This window comes from Zootoca vivipara, chromosome 9 (assembly GCF_965207765.1).
Source record: "Zootoca vivipara chromosome 9, rZooViv2.hap1.1, whole genome shotgun sequence".
NCBI lineage: Eukaryota > Metazoa > Chordata > Lepidosauria > Squamata > Lacertidae > Zootoca > Zootoca vivipara.
The window spans coordinates 16,931,850-16,956,698 of record NC_142592.1 but is presented as its reverse complement, the minus strand read 5'-3'; the positions used below and the strand labels follow the sequence as shown (position 1 = coordinate 16,956,698).

Below are 24,849 nucleotides of genomic sequence, written 5' to 3'. Positions count from 1 at the left end.
CTGCACTCACGCTAGTAAGTGATGTAGCAGAACATCAATTTAGCTAGAAGCTAGTTTGCAGAGTCATTTGAATCCCTTAGTTAAGATTATTTCCTGGTGTCCCCTTTTATACCTCCTGAAAGAATAAAGACACAAGAGTCTTTCTGAGTAAAGTAACAACAAGTTTACTCACATTTTAGTTCACGATATGATCCCTGAAAGGCAGGCTTTACTTGGTACAAGTGTGGAAACTGAACTCATGTGCTGCTGGCTGAGAGCCAGCAGACAGTAAAATTACATTAGGAATACTGCAAGAATGAAGACAATAGAAAGACAAAATAGACTGAGAAAATGGCTGCATGACTCGGCTCTTTTATGGAGTCAGCCAGAGCCATGCCCACCAACCAGATCACATGCAGGGGGGGGGGAGGATGCTCCAGACCAGTGGAACAGGAAGTTACACTGACTGGGTGTCCCCCTGCCTGTGGCCACTCTAGGAATATAAGGAATGTTGCATTTGACTGCACCAATGGATTACATCCCACAGAAGGGAGATGTGGCAATCCTTTCAGAGAGTAGAACAAGACTGGGCAACTTGTGACCTTCAAGATCTTGGGAATATAACTCCCACGATACCGAACCCTTGGCCATACTGGCTGGGATGGATAGGCTTGGAAGCCCAGCAAGAACAGGGCGGCCAGTGGTTGTCCAAACCAGGAGGTTATCACTAATAATGCTCACGGCTGATGTATTGCTTCTCCAAAATGATTCCTTTCAGCCAAATAGTGCTGCTTGCCTTATATATGCTATTCAACTCGCCCAAAAAGTGCATCGTTTTCTCTTCTAATAGGGGCCATGGATACAGTTTAAAGTGTTCAAAATCCATTAAATGAAAGCCATGTATGAATCTAGGCAAGGACTCGCCCAACAATTGATCTGAAATATTTTCCTTGTTGCTTTCGTTGGTTCCTTGAAATATTTATAAGAAGGGGACAGCCTGGTTTCTGAAGCAGATTTCCTCGTCTACTTTTGTCCATTTTGCTGTAAACCTACCCCAGCCCTGAAAGCTCAGACTTTAAGAATGCTGAGTCTGTTTTTGCAGTTGGGTCACAAATGAATGAAATGACATCAGCAGACTATTTTCATTAATGGGCAGCAGGCTGAGGAAGGATTAACTCTGTGTGTCACTTAGCTAATTTAAATTCTATTTAAGCTCCTTTTTTTTGTATGGCTTTTAGCCTTTCCTCATCTGTTCTCCTCGCAAGGATGAGACACTTATAATTAGCTATGATCTCATTCCTCGTTATGGCAGAGTCCTGGCTACGTTGGGCAGCTTGCAACAATTCAGTTATTTCTCATGAATGTCTTCTAATCTTCCTGGCCTCCTCCTGCTCCTTCTTTTGTGCTTATACTATAGAGCATCATATCCTACAAAGTCAACTGAATTCTGGACTGTATGAGCTTTGGCCTTGAGCCAGCAGGATTCTCCTTATGCTCTTACAGGGCTATGTTTGAAATGAATTCGAAATGTGAAACTGTGGGCGCTCAGAGTATTTCTTCGAATGTAGAATTTGTCAACATATGTAGGTGATGGTATTGTTTCTTGGTTCCCGGTTCCTAACCTTAAACCAGGGTCCCCAAACTACGGCCCGGGGGCCGGATGCGGCCCAATTGGGCTCCCAATCCGGCCCGCGATGACCCCCGCCGCTCGCCGCCGCCCGCTCTTACGGCGCGCAGCGCAGCGGCGCTCTTCCAGGTCGGAAAAAAGCGCCGGAAATCCTTTGTGCGCATGCGTATGGGCCTCTCCCGACCCAGAAGAGGTCATTTCTGGTGCACTTCCGGGTCGGGGGAGGCCCATACGCATGCGCACAAACGATTTCTGGCGCTTTTTCCGACCTGGAAGCGCGCCGTCGCGCCAGTGAGCGCCCCCGCCCATCGGCCTGCACGGACGCGCACTCCCCCGCCCGATCACGCGGCGGGAACCGGCCCAAACGCCGGTAAGTCTGGGGACCCCTGCCTTAAACAAAGTATCTGCATCTTTAACGGTTTAAGGGAAATAAATGCAGTTACAAGGATGCTGCTTCTTGTTAAATTAATGCTGCAATAATATATTTTTTTAAATCCACAACTGAAATTACTGTTTGCATTACAACTATTAAAGGTACCTTCTTGAACTTTCTGGTTCGATGGTTAGAATCAAAGAATTGTAGAATTGGAAGGAGCCATATGAGTCATCTAGCCCAGTGCAGGAATCTTTTGCCCAACATGGGGCTTGAACCCACAACAACCGTGAGAATAAAGAGGTCTCACGCTCTACCAATTGAGATATATTGAACCCTGTTCACACAACATTCAGATCTAGAGATTGGGATTTCCATACCCTCCATCCTTTCTCCAGTGAAAATAGGGGCGTCCTGCCACACCCTCCAACATTTATCCAATGATAATAGGGCCGTCCTAAGGAAAAGTGGGACATTCTGGGATCAAATCAAAAACCAGGACAGCTTCTGTAAATTCGGGGCTGTCCCTGGAAAATAGGGACACTTGGTGGGCCTGGATTTCTGATGTAACAAAGTCATTTTGTGGTATGTTTTCCCCTCCTTTTTAAAGGCCTCGTGTTTGCAAGAAACAAATGTGCTTGTGAGTATTAATTTCATCCACCCAGCCTTTCTTGCTTGTTTCATTCCTTCTGCCTTGAAAACGAACCCCTATTAATTAGAACATGCAGTCACCGAAACCCTTTGAGCCTGTCTGAAGCCATCACTTTCGAACTTGATAGACAATGTGAAGTAGCTTCCTGCACTTTTCCCTCGATGAGATGCACAATCGAGGTGAAAGAGGATCAGTCAGTAGGCAAGTTTCAAAGTGTTAACAGATTGTGAAAATTGGCAACAACTGTTTTGCTGACGATAGTACTCTTGCAAGCGGAGGGTGGATAATTTCACAGTGATGAGCGCTTGGCGTTTGAGCTGTGGTCGCATTTGCCTTTCATGTCATTTGGGCCTCCTGAACGAACTTCAGCGAGAGAGGAAAGCTAATGCAGCTGCCTTTGTTAATCAGCCCCAATGGCCCAGCCCTTCAGGAGGCAGGCGAAGGCAGATACGCACACTGAGACACACAATCCTCGCTGATTAACAGTGAAAGCTGGTAAAGTTACCCTCTAAGCCTGTCTGGTCCATCAGCCCTAGAAATGTAATTTAGATGATTATCTATGTGCCCATTAAACCTCGTGACCCACTGCTAGCCTGTTTGAAGTTTGCCTGCTTAAACTTGCTAATAGGAACAATAGCGGGATTAGCTCAGGGGTCATGAAATATAAGAGAGCAGCAAAAAAAAAGAAGAAGACAAGAGCATGGAGGAGAACTTCCTCCTTGCAAGAGTCTGGAACATGGAAAGGAGATGATTTTGCTACTTAAAATATAGCAAGACAGGTTATCATCCCAGAGCTCATGGTCATAGATGAGCAACCAAATAACCATTCTAATTAGTTCCAGCCTCTTCAGTGATGCTTCATAAATAAATAACATTTGGGGACAAAACTGTACAGTTCCTTACTTGGAAGGAAAGTCAGCTGCAACAAATGGGGCTCTTTCCCTCCACCAAATATGTTTAGGATTGGAATAGAGCTTTGGCAAAAACCATTCTTTCCTTCTCTCGTTTTCCAAAAACTGCACTGTTTAGACAGGCCTTCACAAGACAATTTTTTCTTTAAACCTACCAGTATCCACTGATGTTTTTAATTGTGTTTTCTAGATATTTATAGATAGATTTCATTGCATCTTACATGTCGTAAGCCTCATTGCTATATTTTATGAAAGAGCTGTTTCACAAGATAGCTTGTGGCTCTCTCTCTCTCTCTCTCTCTCTCTCTCTCTCTCTCTCTCTCTCTCTGTGTGTGTGTGTGTGTGTGTGTGTGTGTGTGTGTGTGTGTGTGAACTTGTAAGGTGCTTATGAAATTCATTATTTTGACATTGCACAGCCAAACTTGGCTGTCGACCTTTCCTTGTTGGATTTGATTTCAGTTTGTTTTCCTCCATTCCCCGTTTGTCCTCAATATAAATGCATTACAAATGCACATGAATCACTTGGAATAAATCATAGGAGGCCAGGTAATGCTCAAGCTAGTATAAACAAGCAGGGAATGGCTTAAAAAGAAATGGAAATAAAATGGATGTGATACTTGTGGAGTAAATCAGCCACATATTGTCAACATGCTTATCTCTAATTAATACATGAAGGGGTTAAGACCATAGAGTAAGCTGTCTTGCCAGGCTTACCTGGCAAGTCACAATCCCTCACTGCCTGTCTTTTCTTGCTGCTGTGTGGGAAAGCACATGAATCTGACCTTTGAAGAGTTTGTAAGTAAACCATTATTAAGTTAATGCGACCTCTTTCCATGTTAAGAGGAGAATATTGGAAAGAACTTAGAAGGGACTATTTTAAAGGTCTAACAGCCAATATTTCCACACTTTACATTGCTGCATGTTTTGTTATTTTAAATCTCTGCTGGGTCTTTCTCACTTGCCCCAAATCTGGATCCGGGGAATTCTTCTTTTATTTTACCTATGGTGTTTTCCCTTTTAAACCAGTTACAAACAAAAACTAACAATACTAGCACAAACAGCAATGGAGTTGACACCATCGTTGTTTTAGACACCAAATGCTTTGTGACAGATGAACATTGTCTCAAGCATGTAACAAGTGAACTATCATTCGATGACTTACTTCAACCGTTATAAAGTTTCCTTGGCCACTGTACTGCATAGTACATAGTACATAGTACTGCACTGTACAGACGGTGCAGCCCAAGAAAAAGGTTAAGGCTAAAATTATTATCCATGAAATATCGCAGCAAAATAGTTATCAGATTATTAAACAATATTTGCCAGCAGACAATTGGAACACCAGAAGAATAAAAAATTACATAACAATACGTGAGCCTATAGGTATGTGCGAATAGTATTTGGGGGAAACTAGCCTGGCCTCTTCAGGGTGCTGAATAGCCAGTTACATAGCTGTTTATAACACTTCAACACCCATTCAAAAAGTGAACTATTGCCTTATCCCCTGTTGTCTGCTTCCTGCATGGACTAAGGAAGGCAAATACCGTACTTAAAAATCATGTTTAGGATTGGAATAGAGCTTTGGCAAAAACCATTCTTTCCTTCTCTCGTTTTCCAAAAACTGCACTGTTTAGACAGGCCTTCACAAGACAATTTTTTCTTTAAACCTACCAGTATCCACTGATGTTTTTAATTGTGTTTTCTAGATATTTATAGATAGATTTCATTGCATCTTACATGTCGTAAGCCTCATTGCTATATTTTATGAAAGAGCTGTTTCACAAGATAGCTTGTGGCTCTCTCTCTCTCTCTCTCTCTCTCTCTCTCTCTCTCTCTCTCTCTCTCTCTCTCTGTGTGTGTGTGTGTGTGTGTGTGTGTGTGTGTGTGTGAACTTGTAAGGTGCTTATGAAATTCATTATTTTGACATTGCACAGCCAAACTTGGCTGTCGACCTTTCCTTGTTGGATTTGATTTCAGTTTGTTTTCCTCCATTCCCCGTTTGTCCTCAATATAAATGCATTACAAATGCACATGAATCACTTGGAATAAATCATAGGAGGCCAGGTAATGCTCAAGCTAGTATAAACAAGCAGGGAATGGCTTAAAAAGAAATGGAAATAAAATGGATGTGATACTTGTGGAGTAAATCAGCCACATATTGTCAACATGCTTATCTCTAATTAATACATGAAGGGGTTAAGACCATAGAGTAAGCTGTCTTGCCAGGCTTACCTGGCAAGTCACAATCCCTCACTGCCTGTCTTTTCTTGCTGCTGTGTGGGAAAGCACATGAATCTGACCTTTGAAGAGTTTGTAAGTAAACCATTATTAAGTTAATGCGACCTCTTTCCATGTTAAGAGGAGAATATTGGAAAGAACTTAGAAGGGACTATTTTAAAGGTCTAACAGCCAATATTTCCACACTTTACATTGCTGCATGTTTTGTTATTTTAAATCTCTGCTGGGTCTTTCTCACTTGCCCCAAATCTGGATCCGGGGAATTCTTCTTTTATTTTACCTATGGTGTTTTCCCTTTTAAACCAGTTACAAACAAAAACTAACAATACTAGCACAAACAGCAATGGAGTTGACACCATCGTTGTTTTAGACACCAAATGCTTTGTGACAGATGAACATTGTCTCAAGCATGTAACAAGTGAACTATCATTCGATGACTTACTTCAACCGTTATAAAGTTTCCTTGGCCACTGTACTGCATAGTACATAGTACATAGTACTGCACTGTACAGACGGTGCAGCCCAAGAAAAAGGTTAAGGCTAAAATTATTATCCATGAAATATCGCAGCAAAATAGTTATCAGATTATTAAACAATATTTGCCAGCAGACAATTGGAACACCAGAAGAATAAAAAATTACATAACAATACGTGAGCCTATAGGTATGTGCGAATAGTATTTGGGGGAAACTAGCCTGGCCTCTTCAGGGTGCTGAATAGCCAGTTACATAGCTGTTTATAACACTTCAACACCCATTCAAAAAGTGAACTATTGCCTTATCCCCTGTTGTCTGCTTCCTGCATGGACTAAGGAAGGCAAATACCGTACTTAAAAATCAGGATTTAAATGTATAACCCACCAGGTGAATACATTTTACACAGTAGGAAAGACTTGTGCCTGAAATCAGTTTTGGCAGCTCCTTCTTCTTCTTGACATTCCTTATTAATTATTGTTTCAATGCCAATAAATTTTTGTTTCCACCTATTTTCCATGTGGAAATACTTTTCCCGCTCGTGGGCCAGTGGGTCGTCGGAAGCAAAATGAATCAATAACCACAGGAGAGAAAGTGTTCACTTTGTGGAGAAAATATGCAACAACAGATTTGGTGACTTGGGCAATATATTTTTCACATTTAATGCTTGCCCCTGCAATTTATTGTTCCTTTGTGCATGCATATATATATATATATATATATATATATATATATATATATAGAGAGAGAGAGAGAGAGAGAGAGAGAGAGAGAGAGAGAGAGAGAGAGAGAGATACAGTCATACCTCGGGTTACAGCCACTTCAGGTTGAGTCTTTTTGGGTTGCGCTCCATGCCGAACCCGGAAGTACCGGAATGGGTTACTTCTGTGTTTCGGTGCGTACGCATGCACAGAAGTGCTAAATCGCTCTTTGCGCATGTGCAGAAGTGCCAAATTGTAACCCGCACATGCGCAGACACGGGTTATGAACACTGCGGGTTGCAAACATGCCTCCCACACGGATCATGCTTGCAACCCGAGCATCCACTGTAGATATAGATGTAGATGACGTAGATATACCGTACTTTTCTGTGGATAAAACAATGGGTTTTTTTACATTAAAATAATGTTTAAAAATTGGGCTTGTTTTATACATGGGTAGTGCAGAGGGGGGATTGGTTGCTGCTGCGAGTATGAGATTGCCAACGGTGTTAGTGCGGGTGATTGGTGGCTGTGGCAATGGCTGTTTTTGATTGGCTGCTGCAGCAACAATTGGGCGGGCGATAGGCTGCTGCAGGTGGCGAGAGGTCACATGTAAAGTGGCGTGTGATAGGAAGTGTTGTTCAGGTGGGTGAGTGGTTTTTGGCAACCCCTCCAAAAAAGCTCAACAACTCTGGGCAATCCTCCCCCCATTTTCTTAATTTTGAGTCCCCGAAATAGGGGGCGTCTTATACATGGGGGTGTGTTATATACGGAAAAATACGGCAGATGTAGATATAGTTGCTGTGGTAGGGCTTAGAAATCTTAAGTTCCTACACTTAATTATTTGTATATTTCAGAGCCTATTTCATGCCAGCAAACCAAACTGCTGTGTGCCACAACATAGCCAGGGCTTATGAGCCATCCCATATAATCAGAAGTCCATAGATCAGTTGGCCACTACTTCTGCACTCATGTATGACCAATCAATATGAAATGGTCCAGACAAATTATGCAACAGGTGCATATCTGTGTACAAGCTATAGGATCCAGGCATTTAACCAGTTTCATCTATACAGTGACACCTCGGGTTAAGAACTTAATTCGTTCTGGAGGTCCGTTCTTAACCTGAGGTACCACTTTAGCTAATGGGGCCTCCCGCTGCTGCCATGCGATTTCTGTTCTCATCCTGAAGCAAAGTTCTTAACCTGAGATACTATTTCTGGGTTAGCGGAGTCTGTAACCTGAAGCGTCTGTAAGCTGAAGCGTCTGTAACCCGAGGTACCACTGTATAATGTTCCAGGCTATTTAGTGGAATGGGTAAGCCTGAAATCTATTAATTTTAGTTTGTTGCATTTTGGAGCAGAAGGACAAAACTGGGCGTGCTGTTACATTGACCAACACCAAACATTTTTTTTAAAAAAATAATAATAATCGTAAGCAGTGCATCTGCAGGAGCGGAAAAGTGAGAAATGTGTGCTCAAGCCTAAAATCATGTACTTTGGGTTACAAGTATGAATCTTGGCACACATATACACTGACCCGGTTTTTTATATGGACCCTAAGCAGTGCTTTTTTTTTCTTAAAAAAAATGTTTAGGATACTCTCATTTTGACTCAAGAAAATCAACATTTTATAGTTCAAATAGGGAAAAGTAAGTACAGTAAATGGACAAAAGTACAAAGATTCACAAAATGTTTAGGGGTATGCGTACCCCCAGAAAAAAGCACTGACCCCAAGAAATAAACACTGGGGAGGGAAAATGTCTTTTAAAGTTTTTGCCCACTCTGCAAGGAGCCTGCGATTCCTTTTATTGTCTGCAGGGGGCACTGATATATTCCCAATGCATCCACTCCCTCCTTTCGGCTCCCCCTGTGCTCTCCAGCAGCATTGCCCATCCTTCTCAGCAACCCTTGTAAATCACATTAAGTTCAGTAGGAATCGCTCCCAGGGAAGTGTGCAGAATTGCAGCCTAAGTGGCAGTTAACTGCAATGGATGGCTCACAGAGTGCTAAGAAACAGAGAAAGCCATGACTCTTCCAGCTTTTGACAGACTGCAGGGGGAGATTTTCCATGCTGGAATATGAACCTTTTTGCTTTCATGGGAGCCTGTGAGGTCCATTTCCTCTGGCCTTCAGAGAGGCCCTTAAAGCACAGGCATATAATTCAGCAGTGCTTGGACATCAGGAAACTTACTAGCATTCCCACGGTCCATCCATGTGCTTACTTGCAACCCCATGTTCTCTCAGTATGATTTATTTTTACAAATCAAGTGTACACAGAACCTCTGAATGGTTAGTCACCGACTGTTCCCATGAATAGAATTTAGGACACAAATTGAGCAGCAAGAGACAGATTTAACCACGAACCCAGCGTATCTCAGCAGTTGTCCTCACACAAGTCATATTAAAGCACACACACAGCTCTCACCAGTCCCCAAATCCTGGGACAGAAAGGGTGGACAGTGGTCCCTTATAGTCTTTAGGTATCTTCAGCTAGAATTTCTGAATCAGCTTCAGTTATATATATTTCCCCCCCATTATATACTAATAGCAAACAGTGTGATTATTGATGTAAACCTCCAAAATGTATTTTGTATAGTTTAAGTTTTTACCTCTATCTTCAGTACATTTTATTTTATTTTATTTTCTTATTTCTATGGCTAGTAGCTGTTACAAATAAAGATTCCTCTGATCTGATCTGTGAAACACAGCTTCCTAAGTTCCAGTTCTTAAATATCCAAAATGGCACCATCTGCCACAAGTACCTGGGGCCATTTGTTAGGGATAAGTTAGGGTTGCCATACGTTCAGAATTTCCTGGACGTAGTCAGGATTTGGCCATCAGGAACAGTGTCTGAAATGTCCTGAACATATGGCAGCCCATGTTGAAAGTGTAGATTTTGGCGGTTTCCATTAAAGATAGCTCAAAAAGATGAAGAAACTTTAGTGTCCTGAATTTCACATTTGAAAATATGAAATATGGCACAATGCAGTGAGCTTGCTGTTGAGTATCACCAAACTCTTCCTCAGACTTTTGCTTCTAAACCTAAAAGAGGTGAGTGGGTATGCAGAAAAAGATGTTACTGGAATAATAATAATAATAATTTATTACTTATACCCCATCCATCTAGCTGGGCCTTCCCAGCCACTCTGGGCAGCTCCCAACAGAATATTAAAAACACGATAAAACATCAAACATTAAAAACTTCCCTAAACAGGGCTGCCTTCAGATGTCTTCTAAAACTCAGATAGTCATTTATTTCCTTGACATCTGTTGGGAGGGTGTTCCACAGCGTGGGCGCCACTACAGAGAAGGCCCTTTGCCTGGTTCTCTGTAACCTCACTTCTTGCAGTGAGGGAACCGCCAGAAGGCCCTCAGAGCTGTACCTCAGTGTCTGGGCTGAACAATGGGGGTGGAGATGCTCCTTCAGGTATACTGGGCCGAGGCCATTTAGGGCGTTAAAGGCAGGGCAGTCTCGAGCAGGTCGGGCGCCCTGACACTGAGGCGCGGAGATCGCTCCGGCGCCCCCGCCCTCGCAGCGCACAGCATGGCTTCCGCGCGTCTTAGCCGCGCTAGGCCCCGCCTACCGGCCCGGCACCCTACCACCCCGCACCACCGGAACTATACCTAGAGCCGGCCCTGGTTAAAGGTCAGCACCAGCACTTTGAATTGTGCTCGGAAATGTACTGGGAGCCAATGTAGATATCTCAGGACCGGTGTTATGTGGTCCCGGCGGCTGCTCCCAGTCACCAGTCTAGCTGCTGCATTCTGGATTAATTGTAGTTTCCAGGCCACCTTCAAAGGTAGCCCCACAAGGAACACATTTTAGCTGCCTGATGGAACATAGGCTGTTTTTCCTCTGTGAACCTAACACGGTATTAAATCAGAAGGTCCCTACTGCAGACCTCTGCATATAGGTCACAAGTTGCAGCCATATGTAAACATCTGATTTAGAAAAGCACTTTTATCTTTCCGTAACCTTGAGAGTGTTGCACTTGTTGTGGCTTATAGTCTTTGAAGGGAAGCGCACTTATTCCAAAGCATGCATGGAATGGCTAGATGAAATAGCTGTCCACCGGAAGAGATCTCTGGCATCGGAGCTGCTAAAAAGGGTGCGATCTAACATGGACATGAAATGGATGTGTTGTAGTGCAGGATATACCTTGCTTCACTCATTTCAATAGGATTCAGGGTAGGAGTTCTCTACTGGATTCTGCCCCCATTCTTGGTTCTGACACTCTGCAGTAGTAGTTTGTCTTAGGGAAAGTGCATCTATACATATAAATTAGGATATCTATAGACAGGGCCATCTTTACCCGGGGGTGCAAGGGGTATGGGGCACTCGGGCGCCGAATTCTGGGGGTGCTGGGCGCCCACGCTGAAGCCGACTAAGCTCTTAACTATCTACCTGTTATGAAATCATAAGTAATCTTGATCCAGCTGAATTGTATACTTACTGTTTCACTAAAGGATTTTCGACTTTGTGCGCTCATTTACTTAAGACACACCGCGCTAGCAGCGGCGCTTGTCAGACTCAACGATGGCGCTTGTCATTCTCAACGGCGCTACGCACGCAAAATTAACTCTTACATCAAAATATTATGTTACGTATTGTATTGAGCTGCACTATTATGCAGCAGCGGGATCAGCAGCACTTTTGACATGACTGATGTTTCTGCTAAGTAGGTGCCTAAACAATACTTATAAGTTTAAGTGGTATTGTATGCTTAAGTATAAGTGTATTGTAAATAATTGAGCAGATAAAAAAGTTTGTTTCTTTTTCCTCCCTTCTTTCGTAAACAAGAGATAAGGCGTAAGCGTGGTGTCTGACATAAGCATAATAAAAGTTAATTTGGGGGCTAAACTAAATTTGGGGGCGCTGGGCGGATCTTTGCACCCCGGCGGCGCATATGCTAAAGACAGCGCTGTCTATAGATATACTAATTCATATGTCTAGATGCAATCTTTTTCTGTGGATCATGCGTTCATTTTCAGAAAGGCTAAATTACAGCCGACTACTTTAATTAATCTGATATCTGAATCAATATTTAGAATTAAACGTTACCTGCTCATAGGAGCTGTTTTCCGTTTCTGGGTTTGTCTAACTAACAGTCCACTTTAGTACACAACAGAACTTGTTGGTTTCAATTGGGAGCGGAAGTTCACCAAAGCCATCACTCAATCTACAATAAGGTGGTTTGCAGCACCGTGCAAAATTTTGGCTTCTGCCACTGGCAAACAAGTCAGTGAATAAGGAGCTGTTGTGAATAAGGAGCTACTGCAATAACATGGAAAAACCACGCAGAAATCAGGGGAGAGGTTGTATGCCACAGTGGTATGAAGATTTCTTGATCTCCAACAAATATGTGGCGTGGTTTAAATAGTGCAAGCTCAAGAATAAATGCTTCATCTGTGGAAAGAGAGAAGAACTGTTATGCTTTAATTTAAGCCAAGAGAGCAGATATAATCCAAAATGGTGATTTGAACTACACATTTTCTCCCATATGACATATAGAGTTCCTACAGAGAGAGATCACTACTGAACAAAATGTATGCTATATTTTCTACAAACTTATAAAATTGGGACATTATTTGCCTTGATGTGAGTTATGGAAATGTAACTACAACTAGTAATGTGCATGTAGACCAAGTTTCAATTATTTAGGCCCCTCATTTATAAAATAAGGAGAAATCACAAAGGAAGAGTATACATGAGTAGCCAACAGTTTGCAGACCCTATTTTCCAGGGACAGTCCCTGATTTAGAGAAGCTGTCCCGGTTTCTAATTTGATCCTGGAATGTCCCTCTTTTCCTCAGCGTGTCCTTATTTTCATCAGAAAAATGTTGGAGGGTATGGAGTTATCCGCCGCCGCCCCCTAAGCTGTCTGACAGCAGCCCTGTATAGGGAAGGGTTTCTTTAATGTTTAATGTCTTATTCTGTTTTTATATATGTTGGAAGCCTCCCAGAGTGGCTGGAGCAACCCAGTCAGATGAGTGGGATGTAAATAGTAAAGTTATTATGGAATGGGCCGTCCCTATTTTCACTGGCGAAATGTTGGTGTGTATGCAGTCGCAGGTCAGGAGCTCATAATGAACTCAAGCTTGCAAGTGAGGTTAAAAATGATAACAAAGATTTCTTTGGCTATGTTCAAAGCCAGAGGAGGAGCAAGCAAGGTTCCTTGCATGGAGAAGATGGAGAGATCCTATTAAGGTGACAGAGAGGAGGCGGAACTGCTCAATATCTACGTTGCCTCTGTCTTTACCCAAAAGGAAATCAGTGCCCAACCTGGTGATAACATAATAAGCAATGCAAGGAAGCAGCTTCAGCCCAAGATAGGAAAAGAGGTGATAAGGGAACACCTAGATATTTCAAATGAATTCAGATCTCCAGGGTCTGATGAGCTGCACCCAAGCGTACTAAAGGAAAGGTGGACTTAATCTGTGATCCGCCACACAGTCGGCTTCTCGCTCCATCCCCAGTACTGTACAGCAGTATTGGCACACTTAAAGCTATGTACACATTGCTTGCTTAAATCCCAGCTATGCCATTTCCCCCCGCAATTCGGATCAGTGCTAGTTTGGAGAAAAACCCACTGAAACAGAGTTGCATAAGAAACCACAGGATAGATACAGTATAGAAATGGATTGTGGCTAATGTTATGTGTACTGTATAGCGCTGGATGAAGAGTAAACAGCAGGATGTAGGTAGTCAAACTGTTTTTCAGCATGCAGGTTGCATACAGGAATGTGTGAACATACACATGATTTAGGCAAACCAGTTGCATTGTGGTTGAGCAGGAGCACCCAGTGTATGGATGATGTATGGTCCTCAGCAGGGGTTAAAATAGTTTCGGAAAGAGAGCATGTTTCTGCCTGAACACATTTTTGCTGAATTCTGGGAGAGCTGTATTTTGTGGCCATCTGGTTTTGCTAAACAACAGAAAGGTATTCAATCACAGATTAAAGATATGTCATATGTAATAATTTGATTTCTCATTATGCATGATAAATTATATTAATTATCATGGGCTCCGGACTGAAGCTGCAGCCAAATTCAGAGGGGGTGTGTGTGCCGTTTAGTGGAAGCATCTCAATTGTTTCATTACAGGACATATTGTACTAAAGGGATTTTAATTGCCAGTTTCCATAACTGACACAACCTAAAAACACTGGATTTGCAGAGATGCTCCAACACTATTTATCTTTATTACTATTTTCAGTCGACACAGAATACACCTCTCCACCTGTGCTGCATCTTCTGCATAAAACATCTGTGCCGATTCAAGATAATCATTTCCCTTTTATTAAAAAAAAAAAAGCTACGTTTTTGGAGCACAAAAATAATCTTCTCCGTAGCACTAGGAAATTGCCAGGAGTAGGAAACTTATTTCAGTCCAGGGGCTTCATTCCCTTTCTAACAAGTTTCCAAGGGCCGCATGCCAGCAGTGGGCGGGGCTTATGCAAATGTGGGTGGAGCAACGAATGCAAATGTTACCCTTTTACAGTAAGATAGTTTCTACATCCCTGTGTTTCCTCGATCCACACAAGGAAGAGGCATCATCAGAACTCACCCAGGCAAAAACCTTTGGAGGGCTAATGAGAGATGTAGGCTTGTGGGGGAGCAGGGAATAACACATAAGTTATGGGTCACTACAGGGCAGGGAGATCTTGATCATTTCTATTCAGTATGATGGAACTTGATTTCATTTTTATTTTATTTTTTAGTTTCAGATTTACAGGTATCTCTGCGGAGTCTAGAGAAATATGGTTGTCATGATTTTAGATTGGGTGTTATTTTGAAATATATATATTTAGGTTTTGCACGCCCTGCCTTTAGTGGGCTATATTATTGAATTATTGTTTACTTGTCTCTGTGGTTCCATAATAATTTGAAAGCTAACAAAAAATATATATTTTAAATTAAAAAGACACATTCCACCTAGGCAAAAAGAGTTGGCCAATGAGGGATGTCGCCTAAGTAGAAATCTGAGGGCCAGACAGAGAGTCATTTGGCCCCTGAGGTTCCCTTCCCCTGTGCCAGCATATAGAGATGGTGATGCTGCTGCTGCTGATTTTATTTATACCCCGCCCACCTGGCTGGGCCTCCCCAACCACTCTGGGCGGCTCCCAACAGAATATTAAAAACACGATAAAACATCAAACATTAAAAACTTCCCCAAACAGGGATGCCTTCAGATGTCTTCTAAAAGCCAGGTAGTCATTTATTTCCTTGACATCTGATGGGAGGGCGTTCCACAGGGCAGGCGCCACCACTGAGAAGGCCCTCTACCTGGTTTCCTGTCACTTCACTTCTCACGGGGAGGGAACTACCAGAAGGCCCTCAGAGCTGGACCTCAGCGTCCGGGCAGAACGATGGGGGGTGGAGACGCTCCTTCGGGTATAGAGAGACGTAGCAGAGAAGCAGCAGACAGCGGAACGTTCCACTTGAATCCAGAACCCTGTGACTTTCATCTGTTCACTTATTGCCTTACCCCAAAATTTCCTTCTCTCTTTTTCTTAGAGCTGTAAATCCTAATTTAGGTAACGTGTGTTTTCCGCCGTTTTAATTCAGCAGCAACCTTGCCTTGTGTTTTATGCACCTGCCAAGCTACCCTGTTAACTCATTCATCCTGGCCTCGTGCGGCAGACTTAAGTGCTTGAACTTAGCGATTCATTCAGTGTTCCGGATTAATTCATTGCCACTGTAATGGCTTGAGTCGCTTTTCGCTACCGGTTCCTTGATTACTCTTCCCGAATCGAAAGAAACCGAGGGTATGGAGTGCTGTGAACTTTCTGCTGCGGAGAACAGAGTCAGTTTTTAACCAGGACCTTGTCCTTTGGCACCAGCGTCAGAATCCAATCTGTAAAAAAGCTTCCTTCATGCTGTCGTGCTCACAAGCTGCAAGGAGACTGTGCGTTCTATCTGCTGTGCACCAGAAGGCAAACCCTTAATCAATATCTTTTGGGAAATGTTGTGAGATATGTGTGTGTGTGTGTCACACACACACTCACACACACACACATACACATACACACAGCTCATCCAACATTAAATTCTCTTCTTTGATTAAAGCAGCGAGAGCGCTTTAATCAATTTAGTTACTATTATGGGTTTCAAGGAAAGAAAGGACAGATTTGTAGGTGATTTAGGGGAACCGATTTGTCTTCCTTATTTCTGTTCTCCAGCTGTGTGCATTAAATGAGAGTATATTTATCAGCAGCATCCGTATAAGCCAGCCAGGGGAATCTAACCTAGAGGTGGCCATTCTTTTATCGATTTTCCAAAGCAAAAACGTTTCTTCACTTGATAGCTCTGTATCCCAAAATGTTGGCATTGATTGTTAGTATTGATATCAATATAAACAACCCTTCATTTTTATCGCCTTCAATGTGCGGTCTAATTTTGAAATTGACCATGGGTTTTCATTCTCTTTCATCCTGAACCCCTGGCCTACCTGGAAGCAAGTGAGTATGTCAAGCCCCTAGTCCAGGGTCAATCCATATGTCCAAATGTCCTGCAGAGATCTTGGAGCATCTCTACACCAGCATGGTGTAGTGATTAAGAGTGGTGGACTCATAATCTGGTGAACCGGCTTCGCTTCCCCGCTCCTCCACATGCTGCTGCTGGGTGACCTTGGCCCATAGCTGCCAAGTTCCGGATTGAAAAATCCGGGACCAGCAGCAGCGCGGCACCGGAAGTTGTTTCTACGCGACTTCCGGGCATGCATAGAAGCAATTTCTGGCCCCACGGCCATTTTGGAAATGGGCAGAGTGACACCAGAAGTTGCTTCTACGAACTTCAGGACATGTGTATAAGCGACTTCTGGCACTGCGGCCATTTTGGAAATGGGCAGAGCGGCACCAGAAACATGGCCGCCAGCAGGAGCTGCTTTCCAGGGGATTTACAGGATATAAATCCATTGGGGAGACCAGCGGGAAACGGTAAGAAAATATGGGGGTTTCCCGGGAAAAACGGGGTACTTGGCAGCTATGCCTTGGGCTAGTCCCACTTCTCTGAAGTCTCTCAGCCTCACTCACCTCATAGAGTGTTTGTTGTGGGAGAGGAAGGGAAAGGGGAGTGAAAGGCGGGATATCAAGTCCAAACTCTTCTTCTAAGCCGAGGTCCTTCAACATGGGCAGTGGAGCAGAGACAGCACCTCTACTCTGCTTCCCTTTTATACTTTGCAGGGGAGCCAACTATAGGGGACCCTGGGGCCCTGAGTTTTGTTGTGCGTGCTCAACACCCACACTGCAGGGCTCCCAACACAACTTTCAGTGCCTTGCAAAGCACTGGAAGTCATGTCCGAGGTCTCGCAAGACCTCGGAGATAGAAGTCAGGTTCCAAGGCTGCAGGGCGTGTGATGTCATGATGTGACATCATAGCGCACATACCTGGGGCCCAAGTCGGCGCCCCTGATATTTTGCCCACTGGTTGCAGCATCTGGGCTTGATGAGGCAGGTGTCAGGCTTCAGGGAATCCAATCCCCCTCCCTCACGGCTGGCAGCCATAAATGGGAAAACAAGAAGTTCTTACTGAGATAATTTATTCAATATTCAGGGAAAGAGACACATGATGCCGCCTCTTGGATAATGGCGTTCCTCCAAGTAAAGTCCCACCCTCTCCGTCTCTCCTATTATATGTCATCCCTACATTGGCTGATCTGTGCTTTCTGCCTGTGAGCTTTCTGTTCTCCTACTCTCAGTGCCCACCTGGACCTGGGAGAGGGGGGTGTCTGGCCTGCTCTCCAAAGACACTGAGTCTGTCAGCTGTCTCTCCTCTGGTGCCTCTTCTTCTTCCTCCTGCTCCTCTCCCAATATTTCCCATCATCTCCCCTCTGCAGCCTCTGAACTATGACCTTCTGCAAACCACTGTTCTAAATCTATACTGCCTCCCTCTTCTCTTGGAAGTGCAGGAGGAGGGAGGGAGGTCTCCACCATTCCTCCTCAGTCCAGTCCCTGACAGCAGGTGACCCTCACTTGTTCCGAGCCTTCTCCATCTGAGGAATCACACATGTCTTCCAAGAGCTAGCAAGCTCCACCTGGCAATAGGGAGCTGGGCTGTAGGTCTCAGCCTCCTACCCCTCTCACTGCTCCCCATGCCTCAGCACCCACCATGCTCATGGAGGCAGGGCTCCCTCTGGTGATGGGTCCTGCTGCTCTGGGGTGAGCTCCCATTGCTCGGTCCCTGCTCCTGCCAACCTAGCAGTTCAAAAACACGTCAAAGTGCAAGTAGATAAATAGGTACCGCTCCAGCGGGAAGGTAAATAGTGTTTCGTATGCTGCTCTGGTTCGCCAGAAGCGGCTTAGTCATGCTGGCCACATCACCCAGAAGCTGTCTGCAGACAAATGCCAGCTCCCTCAGCCTATAGAGTGAGAAGAGCACCGCAACCCCAAAGTCGTCTGTGACTGGACTTAACTGTCAGGCGTCCTTTACCTTTACCTTTACCTAACCAAGGGGCTGTGCTATGTCAAGGTCTAGGGCGGACCCCTTTATACATTCCCTTGCTCAAGAAAGAGGCAGACAGAGAAACCTCCTGGTTAATTTCTTCTGGAAATCTATCGGCGGGAGGAAGGCTGCTTTTTCCGCAGTCCAGCCGGCGCGTTTTCTTCTCACCAATCACCCATGTGATTCCTTAATTCCCCAAATGGGGAGATGAAGCATATGGCTTCATGGGTGTATATATATATATATATCACACCCACTATGAGACGCTGCTTTCATATGAGGCCTTTGTGATATTAACAAAATTAAAAACATCAAAGCCCTGCGGCTCGGATCTGTTGGAAGCATATTAGAGAGTAGACGGTAAACACGAACAAAGAGATACGCCTGCGAATAGAGTATGCTTTGCATTAGCGTTATCCCTCAACACACATGTAAGCCCCCACTTTTGCATGAAGGGCAGGAACTAATTGGGTCTGTGGCGTTGTGTGGGAGAGCAGCCCCTAATCCTGTTCGTGTGCCTGATGCCCCATTAACTTCCTCTCCGACTTTTATCAGAACATATTTACTTCAAAGGGAATCTTCCAGATGCTTACACACCCAGAGGAGTAGCCCAGATCTTCAGGGAACTAGTTGTGCAGGAACTCATGGCAGCAGATTTCATCCTTTGCCATTGTGCTGTAGTAAACCCTGATATGAATTACCGGTAGTCTGGTTTGCAGCTAGCCTAGTCAAGGTATGTGGTACAGCTGTACCTTGTTCTTGAATGTTCTCGAACGTTTTGGCTCCCGAATGCTGCAAACCCAGAAGTGACTGTTCCGGTTTGTGAATTATTTTTGGAAGCTGAACATCCGACGTGGCTTCTAATTGGCTGCAGAAGCTTCCTGCAGCCAATCAGAAGCCACGCTTTGGTTTCTGAATGTTTTGGAAGTCAAACAACTTTCAGAATAGATTCTGCTCACAACTGTACCTAAAATGACACTTGACACAGAAAACCTCAAAAGCACCACTTCCCATCTCTGGCAAATCATCATGGATATGTTGCCCTTTAATTCCATCCAGAATCTAGCACAGGGGTAGGCAACCTCAGGCCCGTGGGCCGGATGCGGCCCAATCGCCTTCTCAATCCGGCCCATGGATGGTCCAGGAATCAGCTTGTTTTTATATGAGTAGAATGTGTGCTTTTATTTAAAATGCATCTCTGGGTTATTTGTGGGGCATAGGAATTTGTTCATTTTTTGCCTTCAAAATATAGTCCAGCCCACTGCATGATCTGAGGGACGGTGGGCAGGCCCACGGCTGAAAAAGGTTGCTGACCCCTGATCTAGCACCAATAAGGCCAGTTTTTTGTTTTGTTTTTCAGTTGGAACTCACCGGAACTCAGTTCTGGCACCTCTCAGGTGGGCGTCATTGCCATTATAAGAGAACAAGGGAGGCGTTTATGGGGAGCTGCAGTACCTCTTTTTCTAGAAAAATAGCACTGAGTAAGGCTATCCACTACCTCATTCACTCAGGGTGGAATGTCTTTTAATTCATGAACTTTTGCACCAAATCTTCAGCCGTTTTCTCGTCTTTTTCAGCATGGAAGCACATATCTATTCTGAGCACCCCATTGCATGGACAGGTGGAGTCCCCCCAACCCCAGGCGACCCCCGAGTGGAATAATGACTCAAGACAGCGTGCTATGGGATTGAAATTGGCCACAGCTTATTAAATTTCAGATGCAGGGAGACCTTGGCTCAGGCAATGGGTGTTCATCCTTCCCAGTCCCCAGCCGGGGATCTGGGGGACATCAGGGTTATCCAGAGTGAGTGGGGGATGGGCTGGCTCTGGAGAACATATGTTCAAGCAGAGAGAGCCCGCCCCCCATTACGCCGCCATCGCACAGGAGAGCAATGACAACCTCTAGGCTAGCAATGCCCTCAAAACAACCCCTTTAACGGGGAACCCTGTGATCGCCGCCACAAAGATGAGGGGGGGGCATGGGTCACCGCTACATGCCCACCCCTATTTAGGGAAGATAGACTAAAAGATTCTGCCCAAGGCCTGAAACCGCCAAAGTTGTGATGTTTTTCCTACGGGAAAGGCAAAACCTGCCAATGCAGGAAAATTCCTTTCCAGCCCTTCAACAGCGACCTTTGACGTAGCAGTGCCTGCGTTTCTGTGGAGAAGAGGTTAACCTGCAAAACAAGGCTTAACTGAGGGTGGGTAGGGTGGGAGAAGCTCTGGAGCCAACTGACGATTCCCAGGTAATATCCTCCCCCTATTGTGTGGGCAGGGTGGTCCCCCCCCCAACCTGGCCTAATCACCTTGGCAACGCCTCCCCAGGTGGGATTGGGCAACTGGCTGAGGTAGGCGGAGACCTCCAGGTATCCCACCCGGGGAAGATGAAGCCAAGCCTGTGCTGATGGGAGCTGCATAGGGTCTAGGGGGCTGTGTGTGACCATGCAAAGGGTGCCTCTCTTTTAATGTGGGGAGCGGTCATTCCCCTCCAAAAAAGTGGGCAAAGAGTTCAATGTGTTGAGCTAGATATTGCGCTGTTGCTTTTAGATGGGACTTTGTGAGGCTGTTACAGAGAACCCAGAATGTGGTTGGGGGGTGGAGCACACATACATCGATCATTTGGATAAAACCCCGAGGCAGGTGGTTTGCAGTAGAAACCACTGTGGCAATTATGGCGGCATTTGCTTCTCATTTGCTCTGCTGCACGAATCGTTTTTGATAGAGTGGGGTTAACCCATCTGCTCATAATTTATTTCTCTGCAGTGAGAATCCTATTTGACTTTTTATGAGCTCATTCCGACTAATGTTATTAGCCTACTTTTGCGAGTGCGTTTTTTAATCACTTTTCATCGTACACTTTGGTTGCGTATGAAAATGGACATCGGCTGGCTAAAGAGAGCGCTGAAATGAATTCACGAGGAACTTTCCCTTTTTTAAAAAAAATGCAACGAGTTGCAGATGTTTCAGGGAAGGAATCGGTAATTTCATTTTGTCCTGATTAAGTGAGGTAGAGCTGTGTAGTCACAACTGAACAGTGCAAGCAAGAATACCGCTCCTCTTCTTTAGATATAACTGTCATACCAATCTGACTGCATACTTCATTCTGTTATGGCATGAGTGATGTTCTCTGTGGCCTGTTTGAGATACTTTTTCTTGGAGCTGAATATTATATGATAGATATTATATGATAGGATATATTATACTACCTGTGATATGGAAGCCCATCTTTCTGTTGGACGATTCTCCCTGGGCCAAGAGGACCTGCAGGTTTCCTAGCAATTCAGAAACCTAGAAAACTTGTTTGCTCAGAGCTAAGAAATGCCAGGCACATCATGGCAATTGTGGTTCTGTTTTATCACTAGCAAAGCTCTTCAAAACAATCTTATGTTTCTGGGTGAGTCCTGTTTGTACTTGTTTTGATTTAGAGGGCATATGTCTCCTTTAATATAACCAGCCCTCCTATTTCCTGTTGTTCCCTGGGAATCTTACTGTGCCTTCCCTTTGGCAAAGCATAGGACCTATAGTTTAATTAAGGGGGAAGTACTTAGAACGCAATTTGCCGAAACTCAATGCCTAACGGCATGCCCATACCAGACAATTTGGTCTGATCTAGTGAATGAGAATGGGAAGTCCATACCAAATCCAGTCTCCTTTCTCAGTTTTCAGTCCTTTTCCAGGGTTTTTAGTGATCAATCAGTACCTCATGAAAAGAATGATGCCACTTACCACTAGGAAGGAATGCATGGTTTTTGAATTCCTGGTTTTCATCACGACACGTGAGGATGCTTTTTTTTGCAATGTTCATATGATTTTTTTAGATTTGAGATTTCTTGAAATATAAATGCTACTCAAGTTAAATGAATGAATAGGAAGTCAACGGCAGCACACAGGCGTTTATTTATGAGGGCAGCAGAACTGTGCAAATCTATCCCCATTTTTCTATTACTCCTATTTTACCATTTCAGTGATTTATTGCTGGACTCAAGCTTGATGAATCCAGAAAATGCCTTGGATGAGATCATAGGATGCTGATGCTCTAAGGACGTAATTCTTCAAGTGTTTTAAAGAAATTAGAATATGTGAGAAGTATAGCTGTAATCATGTGATCTCAGGAACATGGACCCGAGCTTGAATCTACCTTGTTGCTAATATTTTGAAACACATATTCTTGATATATTTATGGTTTGCTTAGATTTACATACAAGTGTGTCGCTTTTTCAGCTGACATTATGCCAAGTTACCTAACAACCTGCTGAAATCAATTGCCACCATCCATTTAGGACCATATTGGCATATTCACTAGAGGTTGTGTAATTTATTTCCCTTTCAGGATGTCTCGCACCAACCTCTCTCCTGAATATAAATTAATAACGTCAGTTGTGGGTTCCTGAGAACCCCTTCTGGAGACCTCCAGAGAGTTCAGGTGTTGGAATCAATGCCAGCATGACTAAATCAACATAAACCGTACTACTCCAACTAAACTAGGTGCTCATTTTTTGTTCCCTGTTGAATCTTCTCTGTTGTGACTTGCGATGGTTTAAATAACATTATCACGCTATGATTTAAAGGGCACCTGCCAACCTCACTTTCTTTTGAAATCAGTCCAAACATTTCAAAGGTTCCTTCTTGATTGCCTTTTATAAATGAGGGTGCCCCTCCCCCAAAAAGAAATATCATTTGTTTGCCTGCCTCTCGTTCTTGAAGTGTCCCTTATTTTTGACAACTTCCAAAGTTTTGTCAACGTTCATCTTTGAATAAAGCATTGGAAATTCTACAGTTCTGCAAGTGTCTGTAAGGAAACTTCCATAGCCACACACTCTTAATAAAATCCTCGGAGTATCTTATGCAGAGCTAAAGCAAATGTGAGTGGCTGACCTTTGGCCGCTCCATTTTACAAGGCAATATTAATGCCGCCTTTGATCACAAGACATTCGCCCTCCCTTGCATACTGCATTCATCCCCTGCAAGAGATCAGGAGTTATTTCAAACATTAAAAATAAAAAATAATGTTTTTGGTCATATTTTCACCAGCTGAATTGAAGGCATCTTGACAAAGATGCATTTAATCCGCCCGCAATGAAAGCAAAGATGTTGCTGAAATACCTGCAACATCCACAAGAAATGAACAAGAAAATCCCTGTTCAGTTTTCTTATGACACTCAGGCGACGGCAATAGCAGTTGGTTCAGGAATCTGGAATTTGCCCGTGAAGGCTTGGTAGAAGCCTTTGATAGTACTGCTGGTGGTTACTGTTCCAATGTTGTGCAAATCCTGGGCTCAGAGGCTCCATACAGACCTGAGAGATTCACCAATGGAAAGTACATGGTTGTGCTGCTTCTGCATATGAAGCTGTCTTGTTCCAAGACAGGCGACCGGTTCGCCTTTCTCGCTATTGTCTGTGCTGCACCTGTAGTAGCTCTCTAAGGTTTCAGTCAGAATTTTCCCCAACCCTATTTGGAACTGCATGGGATCGAACCTTCTACATGCAAAACACATCCGTTGTGCTATCATTTAGAGGTGGGGGAGAAATTAAATTTGGTCCATTTTTAAAGGCAACTATTTTACTCACTTTTTCGTTGTATGTCTTTAGGCATCAGGCAAAATCCTCTCCCAGGCCTTTGCCTTTTCTTTTTCTTTTATAATATTTTTATTTGTTTTACAATAAAAAACAACCAAAACAAACAACACAACAAAACATAATAAACACAAAAACATAACAGTACAAAGAAAAACATGAAAAATCCAAATGCACAATCTTTTTCTTTTATCATTGTAAAGAGTGACTTCCTCGAGTTCCCTCCAACTGCGGTTCATTACTTCTTTATCTTTAGCAATTTCCAATTCAATTATTAATAATTTCATACAATTCCTCTATCTGTCTCTCCTTTTTCCTCAATCCACAGTTTCTAAATACTTCTAAATCTAATCTTAATATACAATTTTACCATGTTTTTTCAAATATATTTTAAATTCTTTCCATTCTTCTTCTATCGCTTCTTCTCCCCGGTCGCGGATTCTCCCAGTCATTTCAGCCAGTTCCATATATTCCAGCATCTTCATTTGCCAGTCATCCACTGTTGGTAATTCCTGAGTCTTCCGGTTCTTAGCTAATAATACTCTTGCCGCCGTTGTAGCATACATAAAGAAATTTACATTTTTCTTAGGGATCTCTCTCTCCCACTATACCCAGTAGAAAGGATTCTGGTTTCTTTGGAAATGTGTTTTTCAACACTCTCTTTAATTCATTATAAATCTTCTCCCAGAAATCCCTTTTGCCTTTTCAACTGGGGTGGCGGGTGGGGTACTGTTTTTGTTTTCTCGTGTATTTTTGTGTCTTGATCTTGTAAACTGCTCTGTGACCCTCAGATGCAGAGCTGTATACCGTAGAAATTTAAAAAACAAAACACTGTCATCCTTCCAAATGCACACTGCTCTGAATTTTTCAATATAG

At 43.6% G+C, this 24,849-nt stretch overlaps 1 protein-coding gene across 4 annotated transcripts in view; it reads left to right on the top strand.

Moving 5' to 3' along the window:
- CPED1 (cadherin like and PC-esterase domain containing 1) overlaps nucleotides 1-24,849 on the top strand; it is a 116,164-nt gene that overhangs the window by 74,275 nt on the left and 17,040 nt on the right. The window lies entirely within an intron of this gene.